Source organism: Panicum virgatum, chromosome 6K (genome assembly GCF_016808335.1).
Source record: "Panicum virgatum strain AP13 chromosome 6K, P.virgatum_v5, whole genome shotgun sequence".
NCBI classification, from domain to species: domain Eukaryota; kingdom Viridiplantae; phylum Streptophyta; class Magnoliopsida; order Poales; family Poaceae; genus Panicum; species Panicum virgatum.
This window is the reverse complement of record NC_053141.1, coordinates 43,652,222-43,657,392: the sequence shown is the minus strand read 5'-3', so window position 1 is coordinate 43,657,392 and position 5,171 is coordinate 43,652,222. Positions and strand designations below refer to the sequence as shown.

The following is a 5,171-nucleotide window of genomic DNA, read 5'->3' as shown; positions in this document are numbered from 1 at the left end:
TACCGCGCCACACCCGCCGCGAGGTCGACGGCGCCTCGGGCCAACGCCGCCGTCCTCGCTGCGCCACCGTTGGCCGCCTGACCCGTAGAGGACGCCACGCCGCCGCCGCCGTCGGCCAGATTTTGGCTAACCCTGTGAGTTCCCTCATCATCCTCTTCCTTTCCCCAAACCCCATCGATTTCATTGCGGCCATGGCCAAGAGCTCTTCGATCTTTCCCATCTCATTCAACCCATGCACACAAGGTGCTTGTGTTTGGGTCCAAGCCAATTTCATCACTGCAGTTGAAGGCAAGGAGGTGTCGCCGAAGCGCCCGCCTCTTCGGATGGAGCCCTCGCTGTCGGAGATAGCTGCCCTTCTTACCAGCAGGTGACGTTTGTTGAGTCTTTCATTGTCTGAACTCCTGATGGGCCTCTGAGATCTTCTGAAAGCTGTAGCAGGTTCCTGCATTGCAAAGCATGTTAGTAGCAGAACCAGAACTTTCAAGCAAAATCCACTTTAGCTACATGACTATAATAAGCTTTGGAGTAAGCCTATACACCGTCAACATGCAAAGGTTAAAAATTTCAAGTCATCTGTTCTGTGATTATGTCTTTTCCACGTTCATGCACCTGATGAATACTATTTTAGATAATGATGCACTTGATGAACTTTTTAGATATTGATGCGCCTTCAGTGCACTTTTCTTCTAGAGAATGACACTCATGGTACTGATCTATAATATTGGCAAAGCTACACATATATAAGTAAATAAGAATGCAAGATGATATGCTTATATCAATTCACCTTCTGAATGCTCCAGACAACTTGCAGCTTAATCTTCTCGAGAGCGGCAGTCATCACATTTTTCCATGGCCTCGGCGATACAGGCATGCTAAATACACTATTGGTACATCTCTTTTCTCTGGTGCAAAATACACATCACAGATGAGCATGTGAATTATCTTGGTGTAAATACTATTCAGTTCTGAAAGAATTCATTGTGTAGATCCATGAACAAAACTTTAGTTTAAACTTATGTTCCATGGTTGGAGAAGTTTGGAAGACAATGTGAAAAAGATGAGCATTTTGCTTCCTCAAATTATGATGCTGATAAAACATAGCAACAATGGATAAACAAATGTTCTGGCAAGGTATAGTTAATAAATAGAATGGATACAATTTTTTGTCCTTATGTGTACAGTGTTTTACATCTTACTGTCATGGTGCGGTGATTAATGTGATTATGCAGGTGCTCATTCAAGATTGCATCAAACAAAGAAAATGTTTGCCATCTAAGGTGCCATCGTGTCCTTATCTAACAAATTCTTTGATTACATGAGTGGTGAGTGACCAGTCACTATAATATTCTCTCACTACGTCAAAGTGACTGGTCAGTTCTAACTGATATATGTATATATTTTTGTTGTTTACTAGAATATTCCATGAATTTGAATCAGTCCAAAGAAGCTGAACAGCATTGACAATTCCTCCTAAAAAAACGGACTTGTGCATGACTGCAACATTACTATTCAGTTTAGTGAGTCTAAACAATTTTCGTAGCCAACCATGTAATGGAGGGCCTGTATATATTAGAACCTTTTTTGCCCAATGTATTGGTGTTTCACATAATAAGATTACACAAATCCTCCCTACAAGAAATATATATATATATATATTCAGATTATGTCTCCACTGTGCCCGATTGTATTTCCTTCAAGGGATGGCAATTTTTGTGTCTCTGATAGGAGGAGCAGCGGAGGCAATGGCGTTCTTTGGTTGGAGCTGTAGCAAGAATCGATGGAGAAAGGTGAGGTCATGGTGGTGGTGTTGGAGCTTGAGAATTCTGGAGATGGATTTAGCGTGCTGCTGCTGCTATTGTGCTATTGGAAGGAAGAAGGCTAGCTGGGTGGCTTTTCTGCTCCTGGTGCTTGCCGGCAAGAAGGAAGAGCTACTGGTTGGTGCTGCTTGGTGGAGACAAGAACAGAGGAGAATTGAACTCCCATGTAATTCCCTTTCTTTTTCAAATTTACTTTAAGGTTGCTTTTCATTATGTTTTAGACATGTTGCACTCATATTAATTGCTGCAGTTCCTAACAGCAATAAATGATTCATTTTGATTAACTGGAGCTGGGATCGGAGTAGTAATAGCATAACTTGAAGCTGGGAGTGGTACTAGCATAACTTGTAGTTCTTTCAGCAAGAGTGGCAGCCTGGCAGGTATTCATATGGTACAAATATATGGGTTTTATTTTACCTTGTCTTTTATTTTTCTTACTGTGAACTTGCTCTATATATGGTGAAAACTGATATAATATTTATGCCTGTAGTATTTGCCTGACTTGTACCTATGTGTTCACCATTCCTGTCGCACCAAGCAGTGTTTATGATCGAGCAGTGAATACGAAGTCGGCATTGCGACAAATAGGAAGTTGCCGAGTTGGGGTCAATCCATGCACATTAGAAAATTTGTGCAGAAACATAATGAAAATTTATGATTAGTGTAGTCTAAACAAATTTGTGCATAATGTGGATGTGGGGTCCAAATTAAGTTTTTTTTGGGTAGGTCCAAATTAAGTTTGTGACTGTAATTTAGGAAAAAATATGAGTAAATGGAATTTTTCCCGGATATACACTTAGTTGTCTATATTTTGGCATTTGATTGGGTAGGTCCAACAGCTTGATTTTCCCCTTTTATCTTTCCACCTTTTCTCAATATAGGGGATTGATGGTGAAAAAACTTGCTCCTACAGATTGATTTTTTATCTCCCTTTTCCCTATATTTTTTCTCAATCCCCAATAACATTTCCCCAATCCCCAATAGAAAGGGGAGACAACCGCGTCTCCCAATCCGCCATGGCCGCCGACGAGCACGCTCCGCAAAACGGATGCGTGTGTCCGTGTAGTCGTGCAGCTTGAGGCCCTCGTCGTCGACGAGTAGCGCAGCCGCGTCAGGATCTCGGCGCACCGCCTCTGCATCGCCTCCAGCAGCGCGGGCGGCAGGTCCGGCCCAGAGGGGTCCGCGGCGGCGAGGCAGCGGCGCTGGCCGCCATCCTGCTGCGGCGGCAACGTGTCGACGCGGGAGAGGAGCGCACAGACGCGGCCGAGCTTGCCGGCGAGGCACGCCCGGAGCTGCCGCGCCTCGGCGGTGGTCATGTGCGACGGCCTGAATGCGACGCGCCGCGAGGGGGAAGGCTCTGGCTCCGGCGCCACCGGGACGGCCCGCGGTGGCGTCGGCGGGCCGCCAGGGATCGGGTTCCCTGGGGCGGCCGGGCGGGGGCGCCGAGGGGTAGGGGCGGACGACGGCCGCCGGGGATCTCACAGCAGGCTGACCGGGTGGCGTGGAAGATCTCGGAGCAGGCCGACGAGGTGGCGGGGGAGATCTCGGAGCATGCCGACACGGCGGCGGAGGCCTCCGAGCATCCGCCATGAAGCCTCCACTAGCAGGCGCAACACGCGGAGCGGAGGGAGCGACCAAGCAATCAGGAACCACCGCTTTGCCTTTGCCAGCAGCGCGCGGTAACAAAGGGGGGAGCGCCGCCGAGGTCATCGCCGGCTGTGGGGGTGAGCTCGGGGTTGGGGAGAGGAGGGGAGGGGATCGGGGGAGGGGAAAGAAAGAGAAGCTGTGAATGATAGGTTGACCCCACGTGACAGGAGGAGGAAAAGGGGGGAAAGGAAAAAATCTAGCTGCTGGAGCACTTCTCCCCTATAAGTTGAAAATAGAAAAGGGGATTTACCTATATGATGAGAAAAGGGAAAGGGAAAAATCAAGCTGTTGGAGTTGCTCTTAGCTCGGTTAAGCAAAGCTTCAGTTGTTGGCCGTGAGGGCTATGTAAGCCATCTGATTGTGAGAGGGATGGGGGAGGTGGACTTGCTATTTTTATTGGATCGGGTGAGAGAAGGAGAAATGATAGGCCTATATACAGTGAAATTTTTGTTTTTTAAACTATATATATGATATACTACACATACAAATTTGTTTGCTAACAATCATGGGTATTCACTTGAATACCCTTGAATTACATTGGGCCCGCCCCTGCGTGTATATATGTTTCAGTTTGTACTCATGAGTCATGACATATTTTCGAGTGGTTTGTACTCGTAACTTTACTTGTGGTCTTATGTGGTTGAATTGTACTTATGCTAAAATTTTCATCTACTAGATTTTTTGAAAATACATCCTTGATGCATGTACAGCGTTAAAATAAGTATAAAATTATAAATTACTAGATATTTTATAAATATAAATACTTAGTAGATTTTTGAAAACACGTCTGGGCAAACTAGGTGCATGTGTGTTAATTTGTTTTCATGCAATTTCTGGCCGAACCATCATGCAACGTGTCTTTCCCGAAGCCTTCACCGCTATGAATGTTTATTTTCACCATAACCGCTATGAATGTTTATTTTTCACAACTTTGACCTCATTGCTTATTTTCACCATATATATAGTTTATTTAAAATATTTATTGTCACTAAAATTTAGTGTGGTTATTTTTTCGCAATATTATTTTTCAACCACGTGCGGACTACTAGTAATAGTATAGGAGGCTTCAATTTCATGAGTTTGCAGCTCATTCTCTACAAAAATGAAGCCCAAATTTTAAAAGTTGAACCGATCAGCCTGACGCCCGGCCTTTCAATTCCCCTCGGCGCACAATCGTGAGGTGAAACCCCCATACCATCACTTCGTGTTCCCGTTCCTCTTACGGTCGCGCACGTCGTGGCCTCGCGGCTCACCATCTTCATCGCGGCAGGGCCGAGGCATGAGGGCATCGTGGACGGCCGACGAACCCACGCGGCATCGGCAACTCGGCAAGCAGTAGGCCCCTGGCGAGCAGGAGCAGGAGCAGGACTCATGCCCAACCACCAACACCCATCCAATTCCAATTGCCATGATCGCCCCACGCCTAGTCACTTGCAAATTGCAATTGCACTACAGCAGTGGCACTCGCCAAGGCAAGGCAGAAGGCTAGGCCAAGAGTAAGACTTAATTTCGTGTTATTTTTCTTCTTTCATCATTTGTGTTGATTAAAATGCATCTATTAATTTTATTCTTTCCATTGCAAATGCAAGTCATGTCGTCGGCAAAACAACATATTTCTATGATTCCGGCTATCAAAAGCGTAGAAAGAAACAAAAAATAGATGAACTAATTGAACCTCAGAAAGTGACATGCTGAAGAATATTGATT

At 45.6% G+C, this 5,171-nt stretch overlaps 1 long non-coding RNA gene across 2 annotated transcripts; it reads left to right on the top strand.

The window, feature by feature from the left end:
- The first annotated feature begins 711 nt into the window (after positions 1-711).
- On the top strand, positions 712-2,610 carry LOC120712820. 2 transcript variants are annotated; one of them, XR_005691026.1, is made up of 3 exons: positions 712-887; positions 987-1,983; positions 2,078-2,610. It is a non-coding gene; the product is annotated as an uncharacterized LOC120712820 (long non-coding RNA). The 2 variants fall into 2 exon arrangements; XR_005691025.1 differs by having other exon boundaries at positions 712-1,983.
- The last annotated feature ends 2,561 nt before the right edge of the window (positions 2,611-5,171 follow it).